Raw genomic sequence first — 13,991 nt, forward strand, 5'->3', positions numbered from 1 at the left:
CCCTAGGCCATCATACTCATCTAATAAGCTAGATTTCATTATGAACAACTTCCAAGAAAAGAAAAAACCCAGTATTCATATTCTCTTTGGTACAATAAATGTAGAATTATTCATTGCAAGCGGTATGATTATCGAGTGTGCATGTATGTATAATATAATATGAGCCTGTATAAAAAAAACCCAATCTGTATAAAGTTTCCAATGGAATTGCTTTAATTTGCTACAAAATAGCTTAAAGGCACTGAACCTTGTTATTAGGCAGCATAAAATACTTTCGGTTGTTTGAGATTTTAAAAAATATCAGTTCTGACAAATGCATATGCATTTTGGAAATTTGGGACAGTGACTTTAAATCCTAAAACTATTTCTTCAGACTGCATCTTTAAAATTGCATTGTAAGACGTCTATGCAAGTGCCATATTTCGCTATTTATACACGTATTCGTCATTAATAACATATAATATTATACATTTATAAATAGTAGTAACTGAACGTACTTGGATGTGATTTTTTGTTTGCACATAATTTAAGGTTTAATCTTTACATTTCACATGAAAAATGTTGTTTGTTATTATGGAACTTTGTAACTGCCCTTCAAAGAACACCTACAATTAATCTCATTAAAACAAAATGTCTCTAGATTGTCTCAATATGGAGGTGGGGCGGGGACAATGAAAGGGGAAACATTATCATTTAAGAAAAACTTGACATCCCGTTTCACCCACTTGAAGACATAAAGTTGGTACAAACCTAGAGTTAATGGGCTAAATGATCCATCATTATAAATACATGTATTTAAAATGATTTTTTAAAAAGGTCTGCAAGAAACCGCTGTTACCCTGCCCAGTAGATTCAGTATACATAATAATATCAGCTGTTGATATCAAAGCGTAATTTTTAAAGGTTGTTTGGACAGTGACTTGAAGTCTTATCAGTATACATAATAATATTAGCAGTTGATCTTTAAAACAAAATGCATGTTTAAAAGGCTGTTTGGACTGTGACTTTAAGTCCTGTCAGTATACATAATATTATTAGTCGTTGATCTCAAAACAATTTGCATTTTTCAAAGGTTATTACATGTTGGACTACACGTTATATCTGATATTTCCTCCATGAAAAATGCGTTACGCCGCTGCCGAAGATACTTGGCTGGTTGGAGTTTTGTTTGTATCTCACATGCGGCTAGACTTGACATTTAGCCGTAAGAGCAAGATAGAGGCACATGCAAGTAAAGGTATTCCGTTCTCCTCGAGATCTGCCTGTTTCAACTCTGACATATTCCATCATCCAAGAAAAATCTACTTTGACGTCATTCGGCAGTGATATATATATAGGGAATCGTTAGCGCAATGACGCCATCTTGGATTACGGGCAACCGCTGGCCTCACTTTGGATGTATATTTAGCAGCAACACGTGACTTGCAGATGGCGAAAGGTCTGGTAAAATCGACAGCTGACAAGAAATATCAAGAAAACAATACAGAGGGCAGATAACGCTAATATTTACAGAAATGATTACAAATACGAAATTGACCACGATGAAGAATGTTACACAAATATCCCAATCTAATTGGGCTAGCGCCGCTGTGCAATCGGTTATTCCGAGTCTGGGGAGTACACTGATTGTAAAACATGATTAGAATAGTTAACACAGAAAAAACTCTTTGTTCAAAATGTCTAAAGTAAAAAAAACGAGTTCTAGAAATGTTTAATAAGATCATATATTTACAGACCAGAAGCTATATAATATTACTGGCAACAAAAATCATCTGATCATACATTTTGTTATGTTTTTAAACCAAATACAAGAACAGCTGAGAATCCTTGGTCTCAACAGAAATGTTACGTCTAAATCTTACGATATTAAAACTAAAAAGACGACGGTCGGTCTGGGATCGATCCCCGTCGATGGGCCCATTGGGTTATTTCACGTTCCATCTAGTACACCACGACTGATATATCAAAGGCCGTGGTATGTGCTATCTTGTCTGTGGGAAAGTGCATATAAAAGATCCCTTTGTGCATTAGAAAAAATGTAGCGGGTTTCCTCTGATGACTACGTGTCAGAATTACCAGAATTGACATCCAATAGGCGATGATTAATTAATCAATGTGCTCTAGTGGTGTCGTTAAACAACAACAACAACAAAAAATACGTAAAGAAAGAAAAAGGAATAAGTTCATTGCGTAGGCTAGTCTCCTTCTCCTCCATTCCGGCAAACATTAACGTAACCATTTATTTTATAATGCCAAGAATACAGTATGTTGGCTAAAATTACAGAAATGAGCTAAACGGGAAAAGCAATCAAGACAAATGTGTTTTAACAAGGATCAATAAACTAAAGAAAAATTATCTTATTTGCATGTTAAAAAATATAACAGACCGAGCAGAAAAGATACAATGATAGCATTTAAGGCATATCCAAGATTCAACCAATGTACTGGCATTTATATATATATATATATACTGTGTAAAAACCGAATTCTAAGAATATGATGAATATTGAGCACATTGGTCGAGATTCCTAGAAACAAGACATGCCAATATATTGTCCTAGATGTATTTATCACAACACAAAATGCACTAACATGTATCTGTAAAGTCATTCTATAATTCGTCCTTATTCGTTCTTCTCTTTACTTTCTTTTCTTGATTTTCTTTTCTTTTTATTCTTTAACGCGTTTTTCTTTACTTCCGTTTTTCACGTTTAACCCTATATATCATGGATTCTTTTTAAATACATTGTACTATTTCGTATATTCATTTTTATAATTACTATTTGTATCATTCATATGTGTAGAATCATTTGCTATAACATGACTGCAAGGTAGTGATATAAAGGCTCCATCCATGACAATACTATATTTCTGGGATAATAAACGTGTTAAAAAAAAAAATCAAATTCAACCAATGGGGGAGCGGTGTGCCTATATTTAAAAAAACAAAAAAAACAACATGAAAAGCATTATGCAGTGAGAATAAAGCTTTCATGCACACTCTCAATGTCCACGCCTACCATTATTTAGTTTTTCACTACATTTATCGTCTTATATGAAAGAGAAACCAGCCTTATAAAGGTGGTTACTACATTAACAATGGTGCCTCTTTACTCCGTCACTGCTTCCTCCGTTGTGGAAGCCGCCCGACTATCTATATATATATCAAAAGAATTTAAGGGTCAAAAATGTATAACCAAATAAGTTTCAGAGTGTATTAGATTGATGATGTAAACTACACCAATTTTTTTTTTTATTGTTCCATATTTACAAAAAAACACAAATAAACGTCACTGTATACAAGAAAGTCACATGACATGCTGTCAACGTTGAAGGTTGTCAAACATGGATTTTACACATTAGAACATTCGTTTAATAGTGTGTGAATCCACCCCTGGCGCGAATACACTCGACACATCGTTGCCTCATGCTGTTGATCAGACGTCTGAAGAACTCTTGGGGAATGGCCTGCCACTCTGCCATAAGAAGTTGACCCAGATCATGAAGGTTGGCCGGAGGGGCATGGTTATCCCGAACTCTCCTGCCTAATTCGTCCCAGGCGTGCTCTATTGGGGCCAAGTCAGGCGAATATGCTGGCCAATCCATCCTGGCGATACCTTGTTGTCGGAGAAAGTCCGTTACCACCCTGGCGCGGTGGGGTCTGACATTGTCATCCTGCAGAACTGCCCCGCCGCCAATCTGCTGAAGGCCTGGGAGAACCAACGGCCGGATAATCTCATTCAGACAGCGGATTCCATTCAGATTGCCATCCACCACATAGAGGGGGGTCCTGTGGTGGATAGAGATGCCGCCCCACACCATGACGCTGCCACTACCGAACCGGTGACGTTGTCTAACGTTAACGTCAGCGAAGCGCTCCCCAGGACGTCTGTAGACACGAACCCGACCGTCGTTGAACTGGAGACTAAACCTGGACTCATCAGTGAACATCACTCGACCCCACTGAACACGTTGCCACCGCAGATGAAGCGTGCACCAGTGACGTCTGGCCGTTCTGTGACGTGGTAGGAGTGGTGGTCGAACAGCCTGGCGACGGCAGCGTAGATTATTGGCTCTCAGACGATTGCGTATGGTTTGATCAGGCACTCGAGTTCCAGTCGCAGTCCGCAGATTGTCACGTAATCGGCGTGCAGTGGTTGTGCGTTGACGTAGAGCCATATTGGTGATGTAGCGGTCCTCTCTATTTCTAGTGCTTCGGGGTCTTCTCGAACGTGGACGATTTCGAACAGAATTCGTTGCTTGGTACCGTTGCCACAGTCGGCCAACGACACTCTGACTGACACCAAGTCTCAGAGCAACATTTCTTTGCGTATTGCCATCCTGAAGCCAAGCAATAGCCCTTCCTCGATCTTCGATAGTCAGTTGAAGTCATACCATTGTCGAATTTGGAGTGTGCACCGTACACGAACGCAAGCTCCAATTATACGGAAATTCAGCATTGGGAACATGGAATACACGTGCAAAGCGTGCAAATGAAGCGTTTTGTGAAAAAGCAAGTTATGGGCACTTAGCAGTCCTTTCGCTTTCGCCCTAATTTACGTGCAAATGTAAGCATGTTTTCGCCATTAGAACTAGTCGACAGTGTCAATGACAGTGGATTTTAATTCATTTATGGGTTGCTTAGACCCACTTTCGTCAAAATGGAACAATACCATGCGTGACATTATGGTCTAGCTAATATAATTGACATTCAGAAAATAATGTCGAAAATATCGTCTGACCCTTAAATTCTTTTGAGTAGTATATATATCTAGCGTAAAGTCGAAAGATCTTTAACCGACACGTGCCATGGGATTCACATGGCCATCTTGAAGCAGCTGGATAGCGTCCGGTCGAAGGCATATCAGTTCAGTTCCTTCCTAGTAGTCGAAGAAGAAGAAGTTTATTTTGTTTAACGACACCACTAGAGCACATTGATTTATTAATCATCAGTTATTGGATGTCAAATATTTGGTAATTCTGACATATAGTCTTAGAGAGGAAACCCGCTACATTTTTCCATTAGTAGCAAGGGATCTTTTATATGCACCATCCCACAGACACGATAGCACATACAGTGGTGCGCTGGCTGGGACGAGAAATAACACAATAGGCTCACCGACGGGGATGGATCCTAGACCGACCGCGCATCAGACGAGCGCTTTACCACTGGTCTACGTCTAGCCGCTTCTTGGTATATAGAAGGGAATATAGTTCATCGGATAGAGCGTCTGCCTTGGGTGCAATAAGTCATAGGATTGATCCCACTCAGCTGGATTATTTCCCTTTTCATGACTGGTATATCAAAGGGGTGGTATGTAATGCTCTGTCTATAAGGGTAATACTTGTACATACAAATGATCCCTTGCTACTATTCGGTAGCTTATATTAACTAATGTCACAATTTTACAATATGTGTGAAATCACAAGTTACTATTTGATGTTCATGGCCGCCATATGCACATTCTTTGCCTGCTGCACTAAAACTGCCAAGATGCTAACCAGCGTTTGACAGTCTGTATCTGTCTGTCTGTCTCTGTCTGTCTCTGTCTCTCCCTCCCTATCTCCCTCCCTCCCTCTCACTTACCGGACATGTCGAGTACAGTGGGTTCATGATTCAACATCGTGCCGGGCGGTATCAAGTCTACTTCTAAATGAAAGCTGATTCTGTCTCTCTGTCTCTGTCTGTCTGTCTGTCTGTCTGTCTCTCTCTCTCTCTCTCTCTCTCTCTCTCTCTCTCTGTCTCTGTCTGTCTCTATATGTCTGTCTGTCTCTGTCTCTCTCTCTGCCTCTCTATCTCTTTATCTGTCTGTCTGTCTGTCTGTCTGTCTCTCTCTCTCTCTCTCTCTCTCTCTCTCTCTCTCTCTCTCTCTCTCTCTCTCTCTCTCTCTCTCTCTCTCTCTCTCTCTCTCTCTCCACTTACCGGATATGTCGAGTACAGTGGGTTTATGATTCAACATCGTGCCGGGCGGTATCAAGTCTACTTCTAATGAAAGCTGATTCTGTCTATCGAGCTCGGATCTGACGTTCATGCCATTAATGATTTGTCGACTAGATCGAAAATAAGACCGAGTGAGGAAAGCACCATGGCGCCACGTTCAGACCTCCATAGGAAATGAGACTGGTCAGATGTATCCAGACGTCCATGTTTGCAAAATGTTCTTCCAAATACAAGGCCTTCAACTTTTAACATAGGACATGATCTAAATCTAACCATACGGAGAGAGGGGGTTTTTTTTATGAACTAAGTAAAATCAGCAAAAGTGTATATTGAAGTAAACTTTTCTGGCACGTTTTAGACCAACCTTTGTGGTGTAGGTTGAAGATCTTGAAAAAAATATCAGCTCTCACTCTTTACCGATATCACTACTATCCTGTTCAATTATTTAAAGTGGTTTTTTTTGTTGTTGCTGTTGCTAGTATTGCATTTAATTCCTATTTAGTATTGTTTTCTTTACATATATTCATGAAAACCAAACCCAGACCCCAACAAATGACATACATAATGCTTCATAAAAAAATGTAGCTAAAGTTTGTTTTGTGTAACAACACAACTAGAGTACATTGATTAATTAATTATCGGTTATTGGATGTCAAACATTTGATAATTCTGACATGTAGTCATCAGAGAAAACCCGCTACATTTTTTTTCCATTAGCAGCAAGGGATCTTTTATGTGCACTTCCCCACAGACAGGAAAGCACATACCACGGCCTTTGATATACCAGTCGTGGTGCACTGGTGTGAACGAAAAAAAAACAATCAGTTGAATGGATCCACCGAGGTGGTTCGATCCTGCGCCTCAAGCACTCAACCGACTGAGCTAAATCCCGCATATAAATCTTGGATAGAGTTTTGGGTTTGTTTTTACTAGTAAGTAAAGAAAAATAATACCAAATACGAATTAAATGAAATATTAACATAAAAGTTTGGCTTTAAATAATTGAACCGGCCTCGGTGGCGTCGTGGTTAGGCGATCGGTCTACAGGCTGGTAGGTACTGGGTTCGGATCCCAGTCGAGGCATGAGATTTTTAATCCAGATACCGACTCAAAACCTTGAGTGAGTGCTCCGCAAGGCTCAGTGGGTAGGTGTAAACCACTTGCACCGACCAGTGATCCATAACTGGTTCAACAAAGGCCATGGTTTGTGCTATCCTGCCTGTGGGAAGCGCAAATAAAAGATCCCTTGCTGCCTGTCGTAAAAGAGTAGCCTATGTGGCGACAGCGGGTTTCCTCTAAAAAACAGTGTCAGAATGACCATATGTTTGACGTCCAATAGCCGATGATAAGATAAAAAATCAATGTGCTCTAGTGGCGTCGTTAAATAAAAGAAACTTCATTTTATTTTTTAAATAATTGAACAGGACAATAGTGATATTTTAGTTAGCACTTATAAGACACTACAATCTACTTCACTTTTATGTTGTATTAAAATGATTAAATAACTAGTGATATATATATATATACTTAACTGCGCTTAGCATTAATCTTAAATCTTAACACATTATTGTGACCCTTCTCTAAAAATGTCCTCTATTAGTTGTCAAGTCCGTTAATTTCCTGAAATAATGAAAATGCATGTACAACGTCAAAATAAAGTATTGCATATAACATCATAGTAGTCAGTAATTTATTTCAATTTTAAAATTGTCTGAATCTCTACCATAAAAATTTTCAAACTTTTTAAAAGAAAAAAGGCAAAAAAAAAAAAAAAAAAGAAATCATTTCAGTGTAGCTGTATCTAAATTATGAACGAGATGAATTCTCTTTTATCAGCTTATCGTAACTTATGGTCGAGTTACTGTAAGGTTGTAAGCAACACGCCCATTTACCGATATAGGGAGAACGACGCAAGCCAGATATATCACGTAATATGACATCATCGGTTACCGAGATGACATCTATATATTATTGAGTAGTGATGAACGAGCACATTGCCACTGTAGTTCTAAGTTGACGAGTAAATTGACCTGACGAGTGAACTGACCTAAGGATAACCAGAACTGGCAAGTGAACTGACCTAATGGATAAACTGGGCCGAGTTCAGCCAAACCGGGCAGAAAAAAAAAACGTTCGCAAGACTGGTTTATATGCTTGACGTTAAAATAAACGAGTATATAGGGAACCAGTCAAATGATTCGCGAACGTTAGCATCGCTCACTGTCAATGAACACAAGGCAGATCTGAAGGCCAAATAAATCTGAGAGGTAAACTCTTTAATATCGGTTTTGTGTTTTGTGTGTTTTGTGTGTGTGTGTGTGTGTGTGTGTGTGTGCGTGTGTATGTGTGCGTGTGTTTGTGTGTGTATATATATATATATATATATATATATATATATATATATATATACAAACGTGTGTGTGTGTGTGTGTGTGTGTATGTGTGTGTATATGTATGTGCGTGTGTGTATGTATATATATGTATGAATATTTATATACTGTATGCATGTCGAGGTTGACTGTTACACATATAGATATTAACGCACTGGTGCAGGGGGGGGGGGGGGGGGGGGGGGGGTATAATTAAATCTGTTCTGACCTCACAAATTGTCCCATGCCGTTGCTGGGACTCGAACCTGTGGCACCGAATCGCCCGCAAATTGCAGACTAACCACGATGCGCTCCGAACTATTGAGGTATCCATATGTATGCATGTATGTATGTATGTATGTATGTATATATATATATATATATATATATATATATATATATATATATATATATATATATATATGTATGTATGTATGTATGTTTGTACGTACGTATATATTATGTATTCAATAAGGTAAATCACTCTCCACCATTATTCTGTACATTATTTATTTTATATTTATGTTTGTATAATGCTGACAAGTTGTAAAAACTTAAAGCAATGAAGAATTTGAAATTTGAATTTGGTTTTAAAAATAGGGTGGGGTGGGGGGTTGGGCCCCTTCCTCCCACATCTTCCTCTTCATTCTTATATCCTCTGATCATCACAGTCAATGGTGACGGTGGCAGTGGAGCCCGTTTATTGTGTACCACATGAGACATCAACACATACTGACCGAAACCGCGTATCATTGCCTCGAGAGTTGTGCCAACTTGTGGGAGATGGAGAGTCACAGAAGCGTACTTAAGCAGAACTGACGTCTCGTAGTACTAGCTCAATTGCCCGCTGCAGCACTTATTTGAGCCTTTGATGTACCAGTAGAAAAAACATCACTTAGAATGGGAAATAACCCCGAGAGTCCATTGAGAGAAAACAAAGTATTGTCATCTCTTATAGGCTACGCACGGAAGTCATTCACCGTGGACGTTTTACTTTTGTTTTTGTTCCAAGTTGTTGTTGTTGTTTTGGATATACGCTGTGTATGCTAATCAATTCCATATGTTCTTATCTTGCTATCATAATAACTACAGAGATAATATATATATATATATTGGTTATTAGCCTACTGTAATAGTGTATAAACAGAATCATACATCATAGAAAAAAGCAAGCAGTCAGAGGTAGTACATTGTGGTGTTAGAGTTACGACTACACAGGGTTGGCGGTGAAGGCATACATTTTTCATATTAAATTATCAATATCTTAGCTGTAACAGTTTATTATTTAGTGTCCAAGAAAATACTTCTGAATTCAACTCATTCAAAACATTATTAGTAATGAAATGAGATTAATTTACCATTCATTATTTCACTTTCTTCTCTAAATAATTAGGGTTTCCTCATCCCAATCAGTGCCAGACGATTGATATATCAAACTCCGTTTTAAATGCGTCCCGTCTGTTGGAAAATATAAAAGATCCCTTTCTACTACTAAAAAGAATAAAGCGGATTTTTTTCTGAAAGGAAAGGAAATGTTTTATTTAACGACGCACTCAACACATTTTATTTACGGTTATATGGCGTCGGACATATGGTTAAGGACCACACAGATATTGAGAGAGGAAACCCGCTGTCGCCACTTCATGGGCTACTCTTTTCGATTAATAGCAAGGGATCTTTTATATGCACCATCCCATAGACAGGATAGCACATACCACGGCCTTTGATGTACCAGTCGTGGTTCACTGGCTGGAACGAGAAATAGCCCAATGAACCCTTTGACGGGGATCGATCCCAAACCGACCGCGCATCAAGCGAGCGCTGTACCACTGGGCTACGTCTCGCCCTATTTTTTTTTATTTTTTTTCTCTGAAGTCTGTTTGTCAGAATGACCATATGTTTGACATCCAATAGCCGATGATTAATAAATCAATGTGTTCTAATGGTGTCGTTAAACAAAGCAAACTCTGCGTTTTTTGTTAGGTAGAAATTAGAAAAAATTTCACACCTCTTTACACTGTTTTCACACAATGATATAACTTTTATTTTTAATTTAAATAATCATATTTATATACTTACCCTTATTTGACACCCAATAGTCGGTGTGGGTTTTTTTGTGTGCTGGGGTGTCGTTAAACATTAATTCATTCATTCTTTCAGATTTAAAGTATTACCTTTTGTTGTTTTTTTCACTTTTTTTTTGTTTTTTTTGTTTTGTTTGCTTTTAAAAATTTTGTCATCTTGATAAATAAATACAATGGTATATTTTTACGTAGGATATATTTAATGTAGGCTTTTTGTCTGTTTGTCAGTCTCAAAAGACATTTCACGGCAATAAATATTTTAAAATCAATTGTTGTTTTTTGTTCTTGTTCTTGTTTGTTTTTCATTATTGTTGGTCGTAAAGAAATGTATTTTAAAGATCTTATTATTCCACAGAACCTGACGATAATATACGTTAATTTACTCGCCAGTAATACAGCAAGACAATATAATATAACATACATCATGGTTATGAATCTTCCATTAGTATATTGAATATCGTATCTGTGCACAAGGCTGATTCCAAAAGAGCATGATAGAGTAGTGAGGGCATGCAGCCATGACACACTGTTAGGTGCTTTATCTTACAAAAGAGAGCTGATCTTTACCGTGATATATGGTTTCAAATCCGTGTGTAGGAGGACTGCCATCATATAGCAACCTCCAGGATGAGCCCCAAAAATGTTTCTACAGCTTTTGTAAACAACCGGACGTCTAAATGCACCCATGGATGTGCATAAAACAATATTTCAAGCAAAGAATTGTAAGTAGGCTATTTTATTGAAATATTGCTTAAATTATTTAGAGGGCGAAGTATATTTTAATAATGAAAATAAAACTATGGGTGCTTAGTATTAAAATTATTTCCATTGTGATGATTTTTGCTTGTTTGTAGTGAGGGTTTTTTCCCTTGATTATATTTTTTTGTTTCTTTTTGTTTTGTCACAATTACGTCAGATAAAATATATGCCATGTCACCTTCAGTGGCGGTTCAGCAACGGTTTCTTTAATTCATTGTCATGTCGTCTGCTTGAAACCCAATTTCCCGCCAAGCTAATCGTTTAAGCTAAATCAATTAGTGGTTTCCATTAGAACGATTGCCTTCTTTCGATCCACTACATTTAAAGCTACTTTTCGTAAATTGACCAGCATTTTATTTTTATCTTGTTCACGGAAGAAAGTATCTGGTTTCCATAAAAAAATTATATGTTCTTCCAACAAGATACCCATGTTTTGCATTCAAGAAACCTGTGTTATTCTGCGGAGGCAGTTTTTTTTTTTTTCATTCATTTATACTTGATTTTCGTGCCCATATTCAACTAACGTTCAACTACGTTTTCGTGGGCAAACATGTTAGCTGTTTGATGTGTCTGTCCATAACAGGGGTTGATTTTTAGTGGTCTTGAACCGAGCCATACGGTATGAGTGCTCCGTACGAGAATAGCCACGATAATAACCGATTGTGACAAGTCAACAGTCGGCTATTTTCGTATGAGACACTCGTACCGTACCGGTACTGGGATGCGACGCCAAAACTTTTAAATCAGCCTTAAAGGCGACTTCATACGAGACAAGTGCCTCATACGATAATAACTACGAGTATAGCTGATTGTGACAAGACAAACATTACGATTTTATCCGAATCATCGGTCGCTATGCAATCGGCTATTTTCGTACCAAGCACTCGATTGTATCATGTGGCATCGCCTTAAGGCCAACAACGGCTCAACCATTACGTGACCGAGGCCGGTAACACATGTCATATTGTGATTAACTTATAATAATGTGACTATTACATCATTCATACATTATGATTACAGAAGTATTTTAAATGTAAAAGGTTTTCCCATGTGTTATTCTATGTTGTGGTAAGGAGTAGCCACTATGTTCTTATGTTCTGATTGTTATGAAAACTTGGAAACATCTATAAGTTGATGTAGAAACAGCAGGCACACATTTAGACATTGGGTGTGTGTGTGTGTGTGGGTGGGGGGGGGGGGGGGGGGGGGGGGCTGACTGAGATCGAGTGCGCAAAGCAAAATATCTAGGGGGTTCGGGGGTATGATCCCCGTAATCGTTTGAAAACTAGATGTCCTGAAATGCAATTTCTTGCATTCTACAAGTCAACGTAGCCCAGTGGTAAAGCGCTCGCTCGATGCGCGGTCGGTGTGGGATCGATCCCCGTCGGTAGGCCCATTGGGCTATTTCTCCTTCCAGCCAGTGCACCACGACTGGTATATCAAAGGCCGTGGTATGTACTACCCTGTCTGTGGGATGGTGCATATAAAAGATCCCTTGCTGCTAATCGAAAAAGAGTAGCCAATGAAGTGGCGACAGCGGGTTTCCTCTCATAATATCTGTGTGGTCCTTAACCATATGTCTGACGCAGGAACAAAATGCAGGTTTCCTGTGAAGATAAAATACTGATTTTTTGTTGTGTGAAAACAACGAAGTTTATTTTTTCCAATGTGAAATAGGAACAACATAGGTTTTTATCGAAACAAGATATCCGGTAATAACTAAACTGGAATAACATAAGAGCTTTATGGGTCTATAGTTTTTACGTTCGTTTTCTGGGGTTTTGTGGGTTTTTTTTATTATACTAATTTTTTAGTATCTTATGGCAACAACATAGGTTTGTTACGTAAACAAAATACTAGCACTGTCTAGTGGAAATAACACATGCCTGGGTTTCTTAATAAGGAAATGGTGAAATTTGAATATAGAGTAACATATTTCAATTACAAAAAATCATTTATTATTTAGAGGTATTCTATGAGCGTATATAGCCTATAGGCCCAAAACATAAAAAATAAAGACAATTTTTGAAAACGACTACTTTCACTTTTCTTTCTTTTCTTGTTTTTACTTCCTTTTTTTTTAACTTCCGCCGTATTTGACTGAAGGGTCCGCTTACTGTATGTAAGCTTGTCAGTTAACAGTTTTTGTTTTCAACAGCTGTTCCGTTTATTTCTCTCCTCAAAAACACCCAGCTTACACAACGTACGCTTGCGTCATAACCTGGCGGCGTATTTCCACGCAGCTTATCCTTGATCCAGTGTTTATAGAACCGACGCCGTTGTAATCATTGCCGAAATATTTTTCGAACTTCTAGTTTAAAATCAGAAGCCAATTTTTCTTCTTCTACTTCTTCGTTAAAATAATAGGCCTAATAATTTGTTTTTAATTGACACTTCAATAGATTTTCTTTTTCAGACTGAAAGATAATTTACGGTTATTACCACTAGGTTATTTCAAACACATGTACATATCTAAACGAGACACTATTAAAGGTTCCAGTATACCAACTAGCATTTCATAGGGTCAAAGTATGAAATGCACCTAATTTCTAATATTACTGTTAAGATTGCCAGTCCTTCCATTGGTGATAAATGTGAGAGTCAGTCTCTCTCTCTATCTGTATCTCTCTCTCTCTCTCTCTCTCTCTCTCTCTCTCTCTCTCTCTCTCTCTCTCTCTCTCTCTCTCTCTCTCTCTCTCTCTCTCTCTCTCTCTCTCTCTCTCTCTCTCTCTCTCTCTCTCTCTCTCTCTATCTGTATATCTCTCTCTCTCTCTCCCTCCCCTCTATCTCTCTCTCTCTCTCTCTCTCTCTCTCCTCTCTCTCTCTCTCTCTCTCTCT

Source organism: Gigantopelta aegis, chromosome 3 (genome assembly GCF_016097555.1).
Source record: "Gigantopelta aegis isolate Gae_Host chromosome 3, Gae_host_genome, whole genome shotgun sequence".
In the NCBI taxonomy this organism is placed as follows: Eukaryota; Metazoa; Mollusca; class Gastropoda; order Neomphalida; family Peltospiridae; genus Gigantopelta; species Gigantopelta aegis.